We start from the raw sequence: 16,219 nt of genomic DNA, 5'->3' as shown, positions 1-16,219 counted from the left end.
AAAAGCTGTGCTTTTCTTCAGTTTGGTGTCCATCAGTTCCCATAGACTTGACCAAAAATTCCCCACGAATTGGGTGTCTTGATTAGATACAATGGAAGTGGGTAATCCAAAATGAACCCATACATGTTCAAAGAATAGTTTTGCAATTTGTTCAGCTGTGATCTGTTTATTATAAGGTATCAAAATACACACTTTGCTGAACCTATCCACAACAACATATAGATAATAATGACCTTTCCTAGATTTAGGTAGTCCTCCAACAAAATCCATGGAAAAACTTTCCCAAGGGTGAGAAGGAACTGGTAATGGAGTTTACAAGCCTAGTTTTCTATTGTTGGGCTTGCTTTTAGCACACATAGTACACCCTCTTACATATCTAGAAACTGTCTCGTTCATTTTTGGCCAATAACAAAATCTTTGTAGCTGTGCAACTGTTTTACTTACCCCAAAGTGACCTGATATTAGAGAAGTGTGTGCATCTCAAATTATCTTTACTCTTTCAGTTTGTGGAATGCATAACTTCATACAATGGTATAAGAGTTGGTCCTTTACATGATAATCCAATTCTTCTACTCATTTGCCTTGACTTAAAGTTGCATATACATCTTTAAAGTATATATCTTGAGCATATTGTTCAATGTAGCTTTCATGTACCATAAAATTATGCTTAAGTATAGTAGATGCATTTATAATGGGCCTAGATAACATGTCTACAACTTTATTGTGTATGCCCTTTTTATATCTGATGACTAAATGAAATTGTTGTAGAAAACCCATCCATCTATAATGTCTTGATTGCTGCAACTTAGTTTGGGAGTGTAGATATTGAAGTGGTTGATGATCAGTATGTATTACTGTCTCTTTGCCCATTAAGTAGTGTTTCCAATTTTTCACACTTTGTACGAATACATACAACTCTTTATCATATGTAGGATAGTTAGCTACTGTAGGATTAAAAGTATCAAAATGATAACATATGGGTTTACCGTTCTGTGTCAACACTGCTCCCATGACATAGTCACTGGCATCCATTTGGATCTCAAATGGTCTTTGAAGATTAGGCAGTGCTAGTACAGCTACTGTACTAATCTTTTCTTTCAAGGTGTCGAAGGCTTTCTACTATTTGCGTACCCAGTGAAACACCTTGTTCAATCCTGTTAAAGCATGTAAGGGAGCTACAATTAAGAAAAAGTTAGAAATGGACTTCCTCCAATATTGTGTTTCTCCTAAGAATCTTCTAACTTTTGTAGCAGATTTGGGTTTAGGCCAGTTTACAATGATTGCCACCTTAGAGGGATCTATCTTCAATTCGCCAACCCCTACTATATGACCCAAATAATTCAGAGATGTTTTGTCAAATTCACATTTTGAGAGTTTAACATGAAGTTTTTCTCTTTTCAAAACATCTAGTGTCTATTTAACATGCTTTAAGTGTTCTTCCCATGTTTTGCTAAAAATCAGAATGTCATCCAAATAGGCAATAACAAAATCATCAAGAAAAGTTCTAAGTACATCATTCATTAATCTCATTAAAATAGCAGGAGCATTAGTTAAGCCAAAAGGAATAACCAGCCACTTATACAATCCCTGATTTGTTTTGAAAGTAGTCTTCCATGCATCTTGTTTTGCAACTCTAACCTGATGGTATCCACTATGCAAGTCTAGCTTGGAGAAACTAACAACTTCCTTCAATTGATCTAAAAGGTCATCTATGCGAGGAAGGGGATAACAATTTTTTATTGTTATCTTATTCAGTGCTCAATAGTCAATGCACATTCTCCACGAGCCATCTTTCTTTCTCACCAAAATGATTGGTGACCCACATGGTGATGTGCTATGTTTGATGAACCTCTTCTCTAGCAACTCCTGCACCTAATTCTTGATTTTATCATTCTCTAAAGCGGACAACCTGTACATTCCAATGTTAGGCAATGGAGCATCTTGCTGCAAAATAATATCATGTACTATTTCCTTTTTGGGTGACAAACCTTTAGTTTCTTGAAACAATATATCATGCTTTGAAACAACCTTTTCTAAATCAGCTTGTTGTTTAGCATTACAGCCCTTAAATACATTGGTTTTATCAGGTTTCTTTTCCTTTACAACCATCAATAAGAATTGTTTGCATGAATTTATCATTCTTTTCATCTACCCTGAGTTTATGAGAATAATTATTCTTAAGCTCATGATCTCTTACAAAGTATTCGATTCCATCTTTAACAAGTAGATACTTGTTCTCAACTCTATAGAAAATAGCTTTTCTGTCATACAAGTAAGGACTTCCTAAAACAATTCCACATATATCCAAAGGAATTATGTGTAACTCAACCTCATCTACAAACGCTGACCCAAAAGAAAACTTGAGTTTGCATTGTCTAGTCACTTGTAGTTGTGCTTTGTCATTCAACCATTCTAATGGGTATGGTTTCTTGTGAGGTGTAGTTGCTAATCCCAACTTCTTTACAATTGCTTCAGAAATTAAATTTACTTGTGAGCCACTATCAAAAAAAGTATCAATCTTTTGATGTTTGGAAATAACTCAAATATGGAAAAGTTCATGTCTTTTTCTCTCATTTCCTTCATCAATAGTAGATTGTGCAGAATTACTAGTAGATGCTTCAAAATTCTTACCTCGTATACCTGTGGCTACAATCATGGTTTCATCTCCTAAGTCTGACCCCAAATCTCTTTGAACAGCTACAATAGTCTTCTTCTTCTTGCCCTCGAACTTCTTAGGTCTCAGCTCTGGATGCAGAATCCAACAGTGCTCATCATCATGCCCATCCTTTTTACAGTGAGTGCATGAAGCCTTTCTTTTCTATGCAGTGTTAGGCTTCCTTGCTTTCCATTTCTGCTTTCTTTTCTCCTTATTCTTACTTGCAATGGGTTGGGATGATCCCCCAACTTTTGGATTTCCATTCCTTCCTCTAGCTTCTAAATGAGTAGCTTGTATAGATACCTCATCTATACTAGTGAGATTAAACATGAGGATAGTGTGCCTCATTTAGCTGTGTAGATCACCAATCTACTCCAACAAAGTCTCATGTGAGTCTAATGAGATTCCTAGAATCAATGCTCTCTTTCTAAATTCTTGATTGTGCCCTTGAACACTTTGCCCTTTCAACTGTCGAAGAGTTTGCCAACTCATCATGGCTTGTTGCATGTAAGCCAATGGATAGAACTACTTTTTTATTGCAGTAACAAATTCACTACAGACAGAGATAGTCTTACCATGTATTTTCATGTGAGCTTGGGTTCTGCCATCCCACCAAACCAAGGAAAATCTGCCAAGGTGTAGGCTTGTCAGCTAAATCTTGCTCTTGTCTGAATAGATATTCTGCACTCTGCAATAAACATCAATTTCTCTAATCCAATTGTCCAGCTTTTCTGCATTCAACTCTCCATCATATATAGGTAGATCAAAGTTTACATCTAGTTTGATCAAAGATGATTTCTTTTTGTGTTCAACGTTTTTAGGAGGTGTGAGAAAGCTTTCCTCTTTCCCTTTTCCTTTTGAGTGGTCATGGAAGTGACACTCATCTTCTCCTTTGTCTTGCTTAGAGCTTGATGAATCTTCATCCTTATGTTTCCTAAAGTCCCTATACATTTCTTCTACCATGGACTTTATGGCTAGGAAACTATCTATGAATTGAGGGTCTTGCCCCATATAACCTTCCTTTGAAATTGTCTTCTGAGGATAGACTCTCCCAATTTCATGATTAGTTTCGACCAACTCTCCTTCTCCTAATTTGAGCTTTGATCTAGTTAGTATTCAACAGTTAAACCAACACAAGCTTGTCTAACCTTAACAACCTAAAGCTCTTATACCACATGATTTGAAAATCACTCTTGAGTGATCTCAGTTAAATAATTATTGAATGAAGGTATCATAGACTCATGTGCTGGTGTGTGTTTATGTCATTTTAGGCAATGGATCGATCAAATTGAAAAATACACAGACACTGGAAAAATGGAAAACAGTAAGAGAAACATAGTAAGAAAATACAAGAACACATCAAATTAATAAGGAGTTCACCCTATCCTCCAGGGCTACGTCTTCGGTCCAGCTTTTAGTGGCGGCCTTCTTTTATTGTGTCTCTAAAGCAAAGATTTACAATGAAAATCTCAATTTGAGTCTCCTGAAAAAATAATACTTGGTAGAGTGGTTCTTGGATTCCCCAAGCCACTAGAGTGCACAGACTCTTTCCTTACCAAATCTTGACCTCTCTGGTATTTAATGGAAGGAGCCCAATGTGGTACTCAATTCCTGATAGATCCTCACAGGGATTGCTTGAACCTCTCAAGATTTTTGTCTACTCGATGCTGCCTTAGGTCAGCTCAGCTCTCTATTTTCTACTTCTTGCTTCACTGTCTTTTCTTCGCTCTCACTTTCTCTGTCTTCGTTTTCTGTTCTCTGTTTGTTCATGGCTTAAAGTTGATTTGTCCTTGATTGTTCGCTTCCTCTTCTACCCCTTCAGATCGCCTACTACTGTTTGCTTGGAGTTCCCTACCTATGCGTCATCACCATCATCCACAGGGAAGTGGCCACTTGTCCTCTCACGAACTACACCATCTCTTCCTCGATGGTTCAGTAATTCAGTTACACTATGGAATGACTCATCTACCAACTCAGTGGTCAAATCAGACTTCAAACTCTTATATGTCGCGGCTTAATCCGTTGTCAAATCCGGTTCCTCCATCGGGCGCAAACTCCACCATTAGATCTGGATTCACCAGATCCTATAGTGTTTGCTCATTTCACGTGGTTGACTCGCTCGACCACTAACGCGCGATGAGAGGTGATTTTCTCTCTCATCCGCCAGATGCGCGTCGTGCACTGAATGGAATCACTCATTTTTTGCCAAATCCTCTTACAGTCCAAGGATGCCCCTGATATACCGCTGGTTTTGGACCGCAGGACCCGCCTTTCACCTTAGCGATTTCCCCATGGTTTCCTGGTTTCCCATGCAATCAAGCGCTTCAAGGATTTTCCTTCTCAATGGGTTTTGCCTAGCGATGCACGAATAGCACTAAGCGTGCATCAGAAATGGCCTCCGTTTCCCGATTCGGGCTTCCCAACTGTCAGTTTTGCCTCCTGCCCAGTCTCCATGGGCCTCAGTCAATGCGCTTTGATCGAGGTCCTCATCGTTCCTTGTTGGTTGCAAATTGCCACAGTATAGAGGTCTTTCTGATCGCTCTTTGTTCATAAACTTCTAAGGTCTATCTTGATTTGATACAGTCATGGCACTTTGATAATTTTCATGGATCAAATTCAAATCACTTGGTAATTCAATCAAGAGATGGCAATTAGATCCACATCCTCAGGCAACACCTCAGTATTCAAATGCAAAATTTTGGTGAAGGATTAACTACAAAATTTCAATCTTTTTTGCAACTAATTCTAGATTTAGTTTAATTTTAATTTATGATTTGATTTTTTTTCTAGAAAGATAGAAACAGTTTGGGATATTATTTTTATTATTTAAGCAAGGCTATGTAATGTAACATGGGTTTAAATTTTGTTGAAAAAAATTTATGCTCTGTATATTTTAGAATATTTCAATAAAGAAAGACTGAAGCTACAACAAAGTTTCATGTGTTGGGTGTTCTGAATTTTTTTCTCTAGTTTGTTGCATTTCTCTTATATTACAATGATGTATGATCTTCTAATGATCTGAAATGAGGGTTTCATAACTTGTTATGCTTACAAGAACCTCCCACTCCAAAGCTTAACAAATATATGATCTAGCTTATGTTGACATTTGTGAAATTTATTACTTGAAACAGGTGTATGTGTAATTTCTTTTAACTATTTAAGTGCTTTAAGTCCTTTTGTTTCTGCTGATATTAAGCACACATAACAGCAATATATTGCATCAAATAAACATCAACACATAACAACAAATTTAATCTAGGAGTTCACTCGAATATCTTGGGCTACGTCTCCTTGAGCTTTTGTCATCTTGACTTGGCTCTTTGGGATTATGGAAAAGTTTCTTTTACAAGTTCCACACTTAACTCCAAAGGTTATTGAACTAAACCAATGGGCTTAAAATGCCATCTATATCCCTGTCATGGTTGTCCTCACTATGCAAATAGATCTAGGCTCCCTTGGACTTTGATTCCTTTAATCAGTGCTGTGAGCTTCCCTTAGCTTCTTGATGGTCCTAAATCCTTCATAATTCTTTAAATATCACTGAAACCTCTTCTAATGCCTCCAACACATATCAGACACGAACAATAGACTAATCATTTTCTCAAAATGAGCACTGCATCACCAAAGTAGGCCTTCCTCCATGATTGGCACTAGGATGCCTGAAATTTCCATGTAGCATCTCAGCCTTTATAAGTCTGCAAATGCTTATAAAATTTTCTAAAATGGATTCAAAAGGCTCATTGCAGTCAGGAATGACTATTGGTTCGCTGAGAACGAGTACTAGTAGCTCCTACAACTGCCTCCAACCCCTGGTGGCCCTAAGCTCCAAAATCTCCCTTGATGAAAATCTCTATGAAAATGACTTCTTCAGCTTCTCTAGACTATTCCATTGGCTTTAGAAGGCCCTAATTATCCTAGCTAGCCTCTTATTTCACTCTTCCTGATCGCAAAATGCTCTTGGAGTGCCCTTGGGCAATATACCCTAGGGATACTCCACTAAATCTGGTTAACTGCACTTAACTTTAGTTAAATTTGGCAATTCCACCTTTTTAGTGCTCCACAAAGCCAAACCGTTGGAGCTGACCGTTACTGGAACCGTCCACACACATGTGATGGGTTAATTCCCCAATAATTATGGAAAAGACTGTTGAGCTGGCGGTCAACATGCAACTACATGGTTTGTTGTTGTAGTCGGCAGTTGTCTTGGCATCGAGTTCATGTGAATGGTTTTCGGGGGACTGCTGGTAGTCCTAACCCCTAATCCACAACTGGTTACAACATAAATATACACCGTGACCTGTAGAGGTTAATAATCACTGTTAACATAGTTGGTAGATCATTGGTTTGTCTTGTCGGAGGTCACGGGTTCGATTCTGTCGGACCCTAACAAAATTTTACAATACCATTCAAGGGCCACATGGTGGCCATCGGGCTTGCCACATGTCGGCACCTAATTGGTTACCCAAAAGGAATATCCCATAGAATATTCCAAGGAATATTCCTTAGAATATTATTTTTTTAATATTTTCAAAAATCAATTTATTCTTGGTCAAATGTCCATAAATTGCAGTTTACTGGACTTTTCAAATTGTGATAACTCCTTCATACGGTGTCGGTTTTTTGAGTTGTTCATGATGCCAGAATCAGGAAGACGGGATCTATTCATTCGCTTAGGTTTGACACTCTTTCAAACACTTTGAAATTTAATCTATCATTAAGGTCCTAGATCAATATCTGATCACTACTACCCATTGGGAATATTTTAGATGCCAAAAGACTGATATACTGATATGAACAATAGATGAAATTACACCACGCTCTTCTTTCAGCCTCCATACACTTTCCTTGCATGGCTAGTGCCTTTGAACCAAAACTCGAAGGTAGTCGACACTTCCCTTCCTAGATGTGCTTGTCCTCGTGTTAAGAATTGTCTTCCTTGACCTCATTTAGAATTTACAGAAGGTTGTTGAACATCGCTTCCGTGACCATTGATCCAAGGTGGTTCAACAAACATAATGTAATCTCATGTTTTCAACGAAATTTTTCTTGTAGCAGCAAATCTTCTTCTGCAGATGATCTCAAAAGAAGAAAATAAATTAATGACATAAATTCTTGCTCCATCAAAAGAAAAAAATTTCACATCATGTGAATCATCATTATGTCTTTACATCCTCTGTACAAATGATTTACTAAATCACAACCCGACAAAAAACATGCCTTTTCAAACTTTTGACCCTTCAAGTCAAGCATGTACAAAAATAACTTTAACGATTCTTTTTCAAAGATGAAACACTGCATCATTATCTCCCTTTTACAATCTTGGAGACCAAATAAAATTTTCCAAGTCAACATGACATTGCATGCATGTTTAAAAAAACGATCGACCGTCAAGTCAATTAGACATACATGTTGAAATACAAGGAAATCATTAGCATCCCTGTGTTCATACATATCATTCTCATGCATGTATTCAATTCTTCAACTTTATCTTAAGCACAACCATATGTACAAGATCCTTGATCATATGTACATGTACTTTCAAAGTTGAAACAAATATAATTTTGCTGCAATAAAGCGAGTCTACATACTCAACTTTTCCATCGTGCAACTTGCATTCCATTATGAAAGAAATGTGTCAAATAAAAAGACATGCAACTTTAATTGGATAAGAACTCTAGCCATTTCTTACAAATCCACACCAAAGGTACTTCCTTTAACTGCACATCGACATCAATATGTGAATCATCTTGACACACATCAATTATGGGAACTTCCTTTCCATTCTTGCCATACTCTTTTTCCACCTTCTTCAAATTTCATGGAAGCATTGTTGGACTCAAAATCCAACACTTTTAAGCGATATGTCCTTGCTTATGGAAATAAGTACAACACATGTTCATCCTCTTTACAACATAATTTTCCTTCTCCAATGGACCTTTGGCTTCTTGCCTCCTTTGCTTCAAATGTTTCCTATACGTGGCCATTCTCTTCCAACATATAGAAACACTATGGTTAACCAAACCACAAAAGGAACATGCAATTTTTTCCCAATGCTTATGTGGAAAGTTACCATTCTTAACATAATCAAAAGGAGTGTGATTGAAATCAGATTTATACCTTTCTCTTTCACCTTTATTACCTTCATGAGGAGGTGAATAAAATGAAGAAGTAGCTCCTTTTGGAACACCATGAATCCCTTCAATAATTTTATATCTTTCACAACTCCCTGGTTCAAGTGCATGCTTATGAACACCTTCTTCCTGCAAATGATGTTTCAAACAATTGCATTCCACATGAACACAATCTTTACAAACTTGAGGTAGGGAACCTGAAATGAAACTCCTTCTAGGAAGAGTTTGGATTTCCTTCATGGCTGCTTTGGAACTTTCTCCATAAGATTGTCCATAGCCAAGACCCAAATACTTAGGGCTTTCCTCAACCATTATCGGTTTAATAATTCCTTGTGCATGTTTGCCCAATTCTTTATCTTCATAGCCCACTTTTCACATCAACATGGACCCTATGCCTCTTGTATGTTTCTCAAAAGAACCAGCATAAACATTCTTAGAGGAAATTGAAGACAAAGTAGAATTGTTTACTTCTTCTTCAAGCTGATACTTGACTAAGGCTTGTTTGGCAGCAAGGAGTTGTGTCTCCATCTCATGCATCTTTTCCAGGTTCATATTTTCAATATGAAGTTAGATCTCCATTTCTTGCAATTTGTCAAAAATCAACTACTTCTCTTCCTTCATGGATATAACCTACTCTCGAAATCTTGTGCTCTTCCTTTCATCCTCATACATTTCTCTCACCATATCCATCATGATGAATAAGTCTTGCTTCATGTATTCATTAAAGAATCTTGTGAAAGAGGAGGATTTGGAAAACTCACTTGTAGAAGTTTTCAAAATATGAGAGCAAAAAAACTTCAACAAAATTCACAAAGCTTTCAAAATCTATTGACAAATTTCTGACATAAATGGCAGTAGAATCAAATTCTTATTCAAGCAGCCTTTTTCAAACAAATCCTCTTATGCTTCAAGGGTTTCATTGAGGTCCTTTGGGTAAGAAGAATGCCTTCAACCCTTCTTCCTTCCTGTCATCTTCTGGACATAGCTTGTTAGTAGCTTTCTCTTCACCTTTGCAAACTCAAAGAATAGTCAATTTACAAGTAATCAAACAGTCAAATTCAATGTATTGTTTAAACACATTTAAAGTCAAACAAGCAATCTTTTTCTCTGTCAATCAAGCATCCTGCTTTGATACCACCTTATTTAAAATGACAGTTTGATAACTTGTTCTGCTTACAATAACCTCCCACCCCAAAGCTTAACAAATATATGATCTAGCTTATGTTGACATTTGTAGAATTAATTACTTGAAACAAGTGTATGTGTAATTTATTTTAAATGTTTAAGTTCTTTAAGTCCATTGGTTTCTACTGATATTAAACACAAATAACAAACATGTGATGCAACAAATAATAATCAACACATAACATCAAATTTAAGCTAGGAGTTCACCCGAATATCGTGGGCTACATTTTCTTGAGCTCTTGTTATCTTGACTTGGCTCTTTGGGATTATGGCAAAGTTTCTTTTACAAGTTCCACACTTAGCTCCAAAGGTTACTGAACTGAACCAATGGGCTTAAAATACCATCTATATCCTTTCCATGGTTGTCCTAACTCTGCAAACAGATCTAGGCTCCCTTGGACTTTGATTCCTTCAATCAGTGCTATGAGCTTCCATGAGCTTCTTGATGGCCCTAACTCCTTCAGAATTCTTTAACTATCACTTAAACCTCTTCTACTGTCTCCAACACATATTATTCACCAACAATAGATTGATAATTTGCTCAAAATGACCACTGCATCACCAAACTAGGCCTTCCACCACAGTTGGCACTAGGCTACCTGAAACTTCCCTGTAGTATCTTGGCCTTTAGAAATCTCTAAATGCTTTTGAAAATCCCTACTATGGATTCATAAAGCTCATTAGAGTCTGTAATGAATGTTGGTTCATTGAAAACGAGTACTGGTAGCTCCTACAAAAGCCTCCAACCCCTAGTGGCCCTCAGCTCCAAAATCTCCCTGGATGAAAATCTTTATGAAGATGAATTCTTCAGCTTCTCTGCACTATTCCATTGGCTTCAGAAGGCCACAATTAGCCTAGCTAGCCTCTTGTTTCACTCTCCCTGGTCGAAACTTGCTCCTAGAGTGCCTTTAGGTAATATTGCCTAGGGATACTCCTCTAAATCTGGTTAACTACACTTAACTTTAGTTAAATTTGGCAATTCCGCCTTTTTAGTGCTCCACCAAACCAAATCGTCAGAGCTGACTGTTACCGGAATTGTCAGTGCACATGTAATGGGTTAATGCCTTGGCAGTTATGGATAAGACCGTTGAGCTGGCGGTCAACACACAACCATGTGGTTTGTGGCTGTAGTCGATGGTTATCTCGACATCGGATTCATGTGAATGGTTTTTGGGGGACCGCTAGTGGGTAAGACCGCTGGCGGGTAAGACCGCTGGCAGTCCTAACACCCAATCTGCAACTGGTTACAACGTAAATATACACTGTGACCCACAGAGTTTAAGAATCAGCATCGGCGGAGTTGATAGAGCACTAGTTTGTCTTGTGGGAGGTCAGAGTTCGATTCCATCGGACCCCAACAAAATTTTACAATACCATTCCCAGGGCCACGTGGTGGCCTTCGGGCTTTCCACGTGTCGGCCCCTAATTGGTCACTTGAAAGGAATATTCTAGGTAATATTCCAAGGAATATTGTTTGGAATATTCCTTTTTCAATATTTTCAAAAATCAATTTATTCTTGGTCAAATGTCCATAAATTGCAGTTTACCAGAATTTTCAAATTGCGATAACTCCTTCATACGGTGTCGGTTTTTTGAACCATTCGTAGTGCTGAAATCAAGAAGCTGAGATCTATCTCGTCTCTTAGGTTTGACACTCTTTCAAATACTTTGAAAGTTGAACTATCATTAAGGTCCTGGATCAATATGTGATCATCTAATAATCAAATGAATGAACATAAACAAAATTCATTCATTACAATGTCTTTTTTTTTATAGATTCAGTTGTTTCCATTCTTCTTTATAAAGCTAGTTTTGGAATTCATATATTTGATGCTACTTCTCAGTTGTTTCCTTTCACCTTAGTTCTTTCCCCACAGTTTCCCAGCTTCCCATGCGACCGAGAGCTTCGAGGCTTTTCCATCTCGAGGGTTTTTTCCCAGCGATGTGCGATTAACACTAAGCACTAATCACACATTAGACATGGCCTTCGTTTCCCGATCTAGGCTTCCCAACTGCCAGTTTTGCCTCTTGCGCGGTATCCATGGGCCTCAGTTAGCGCGCTTTGACTGAGGTCCTCATCGTTCCTTGCTGGCTACAAACTGCTATTGTCTAGAGGTCTTCTCGATCGCTCTTTGTTCATAAATTTCTGAGGTCTGTCCTGATTTGATACAGTCATGGCACTTTGATAATCTTCATGGATCCAATTTGGATCACTTGGTAATTCAATCAAGATATGGAAATTATATCCACATCCTCAGGCAACACCTCAGTATTCAAATACATAATTTTGGTGAAGGATTAACTACAAAATTTCAGTGTTTTTTCCAACTAATTCTAGATTTAGTTTAATTTTAATTTATGATTTGATTTTTTTTCCAGAAAGATAGAAACAATTTGGGATATTATTTTTATTATTTAAGCAAGGCTATGTAATGTAACATGGGTTTAAATTTTGTTGAAAAAAAAATTGTGCTTTGTATATTTTGGAATATTTCAATAAAGAAAGACTGAAGCTACAACAAAGATTCATGTGTTGGGTGTTCTGAATTTTTTTCTCTAGTTTGTTACATTTCACTTATATTACCATGATGTATGATCTTCTAATGATCTAAAATGAGGGTTTGATAACTTTTTATGCTTACAAGAACCTCCCACTCCAAAGGTTAACAAATATATGATCTAGCTTATGTTGACATTTGCGAAATTAATTACTTGAAACAGGTGTATCTGTAATTTCTTTTAATTGTTTAAGTGCTTTAAGTCCTTTTTTTTTGCTGATATCAAGCACACATAACAAAATTATATTGCAACAAATAAACATCAACGCATAACAACAAATTTAATCTAGGAGTTCACCCAAATATCGTGGGCTACGTCTCCTTAAGCTTTTGTCATCTTGACTTGGCTCTTTGGGATTATGGAAAAGTTTCTTTTACAAGTTCCACACTTAACTCCAAAGGTTACTGAACTGAACCAATGGTCTTAGAATACCATCTATATCCCTGTCATGGTTGTCCTCACTCTACAAATAGATCTAGGATCCCTTTGTTGGAAATAATACTGAGAGGGGGGGTGAATCAGTATTATCTAGCAATCTTCCTTATTTGATCTTTGAATTATTTTTGCATGTCAGTACCATAAAATAATGAGCATGAACAAAGAAAACAGATAGTCACACCAAAGAACACAAGATGTAAGGTGGAAACCCAATGTGGGTGAAAACCACCTGCTGCAATATGTCTCTATCTTCTTTCAAATTAGAAACTCCTTTTACAATGATTTTGTACTGGTGCAGTCCTTTACCAGTACGCAGGCTACAACCTGCAGAGAGCTACAACTCTCTCTCTCGTTTTCCAGTCTTCTCCTGGAAGGGAGCTACAACCCCCTACTTCTTTTCATAAAGCATCAAATGATCATCAAGTACATCACAGTTACAGTCCACTACAGTTATCAGATTAGAAATAACAGAACTAACCCAGAACCCCTTATCAACAGAGAAATTCAATCAACAGAACATCTTAAGACAGAGACGCAGTTTTCCCTTCTGTGGCCTGCGACCAGACGCAGTTAACCTTCCGCTCCGCTGCGTCCACATGCAAAGATCCTTCTACTGCGCTGCGTGCCCACACACTGTTCCTTGAACTGCACTGCGTCCTGTTGCTGCAGGGACGCACCCATAAACACTATCGCGCCGCGTACTTTGCTGCAGAGACGCACCCAGAAATGCTATCGCGCCGCGTACTTTGCTCCAGGGACGCACCTGAACCTTATTTGCCCTGCGTCGCAACGCAGATCTCCTGTTACTGCACTGCGTCCCGGACGCACCTGAACCCTTCTGCGCCTGCGTCCCGCCGCACCTGAACCCTTCTACACCTGCGTCCCGGCGCACCTGAACCCTTACTGCACCTGCGTACCTCCGGGCATAGATGATTTCAAGACTTCAAGAGTAACCCAAACAGTCAGATCTACAGATCTGATCATGCGCCAAAGAGATCTCAGTCTTTCAGAAGATTCGCCTTTTTAGATCTAGACCAGATCTAGCCTCATAAGATATTCAACCAAAGACATGTCCAAACCAAATGATCTCCTTTGATTTATATAGGCAAGCTCCTCCTCAAAACATGGAACAATACCACGAGCCAACACCATAGTAACACAATACCGTCGGCTAGATACCAAGAGTAAAACACAAGAAACCCCCACGTGTGCTTTTATCTACCTTAAAATGTGTGCACTGGGTGGATGCACCTCCTGAACGGCTGGCCTGCGTCTCTGGACGTGGCTTCTGCATGGTGTACCTGTGGATACGCATCTTTTGAACTGATTTCCTGCGTCCTTCTTTGTTTTCAATAAAAAGAGAGCCTTGCCATGGGAGTTGCCATCAAGTACAACATCTGTAACATATATAGCCATTCCTGTAACATAATGCCAACAATCTCCCCCTTTGGACTTGATGGCAACCTCACAAAATTTGCTTCATTCTCCCCCTTTGACATCAAGGGCAAAGGGTATGCTCCCCCTAAGATCATGTTCCCCCTGAACCAGATCTGTAACAAAGAACCATAATCCTCAATGAAAGAGATAGAGACATATTGCAGCTATTTCCAAGATCTCCTTCTGACCATCCTCCATAATGCCAACAATGCATTATGTGCTCCCCCTGAACCTGTACCATCAATCAGAAAAGGTTCAACAATAAGATGATGCATCAACAACCCCCAGCTTTTGCTTGAGGTATTCAAAAGTGTCCCTAGGCAAGGGTTTGGTGAGAATATCAGCAACTTGTTCCTTAGAAGGAACATACTCCAACTTGACCTTCTGTTCAAGCACTTGTTCTCGGAGAAAATGATACTTGATTGGTATGTGCTTGGTTTTTGAATGCATAACCGGATTCTTTGAGATGCTGATTGCACTTGTGTTATCACATAAGATGGGGATAGGTGGTGTACAAGTGATTTGAAAATCCTGCAAAGTCTGCATCATCCAAAGGAGTTGGGTGCAACAAGATGCAGCAGCAACATATTCCGCTTCAGCTGTAGACAAGGTAATCAAACTTTGTTTCTTGCTGAACCAAGATACCAGTCTGGAACCCATAAAGAATGCACCACCACTTGTGCTTTTCCTGTCATCCATGCTTCCGGCCCAATCTGCATCTGTATAAGCATGAAGTGTAAGATCTGTATCTCTAGGATACCATAAGCCATAATTTTGAGTCCCTTGAAGATATTTGAAAATTCTCTTCACTGCCTGTAGATGAGTCTCCTTCGGATTTTCCTGAAATCTTCCAACTATTCCAACTGCATGCATGATATCCGGTCGGGTACCTGTCAAATAAAGTAAACTTCCAATCATAGATCTGTAGGTTGGTTGATGTGCTGCTGCAGATTCATCATTTGCACTGAGACTACATCCTGTGACCATGGGTGTACATACTGGTTTTGCATCTTCCATGCCATATTTCTTCAAAATCTGTTTGAGATACTTGGTTTGAGATAAAAAGATTCCTCCTTCTTTTTGTTGGATTTGCAAACCAAGGAAATATGTCAGTTCTCCTAGCAAAGACATTTCAAATTCTTTCTGCATGACTGAGGCAAAGTTTTGACTCATAGCTTCTTCATTGCTCCCAAAAATAATGTCAGCTACATACACAACAAGTATTAGCAATTTGTCATTTTCAACTTTTATATAAAGATTGCTATCTGCTGATCCTTTTGAAAAACCTTGTTGATGAAGATATTTGTCCAAACGGTAGTACCAAGCCCTTGGAGCTTGTTTGAGACCATAGAGAGCCTTTTTCAATCTGCATACAAGATTTGGATCATTTCCAAGAATGAACCCATCTGGCTGTTCAATGTACACTTCTTCTTCCAAGTCTCCATTTAGAAAGGCTGATTTCACGTCCATTTGAAATACTTTGAAGTTTTGAAAACTTGAGAGAGCAAGAAACATTCGGATGGCCTCAAGTCTTGCAACAGGAGCAAAGGTTTCTTCAAAGTCTATCCCTTCTTGCTGTGCATATCCTTTACAAACAAGTCTGGCTTTGTTCTAATTACTTCTCCATTTTCATTCAATTTGTTTTTGAAGACCCATTTAGTCCCGATAACATTCTTATCTTTTGGTCTAGGAACCAGCTCCCAAGTGTTGTTCTTTTCGATCTGCTCAAGTTCTTCATCCATTGCTTTCACCCAACATTCATCTTTGCATGCTTCTTTCACATTTTGTGGTTCAGTCGAGGAGAGTAATGCCA

The sequence above is a fragment of the Pinus tabuliformis genome, chromosome 4_2, assembly GCF_031772625.1.
Source record: "Pinus tabuliformis cultivar Carrire ecotype Pingquan chromosome 4_2, CPIR1, whole genome shotgun sequence".
Classification (NCBI taxonomy): domain Eukaryota; kingdom Viridiplantae; phylum Streptophyta; class Pinopsida; order Pinales; family Pinaceae; genus Pinus; species Pinus tabuliformis.
This window is presented reverse-complemented; position numbering follows the sequence as displayed.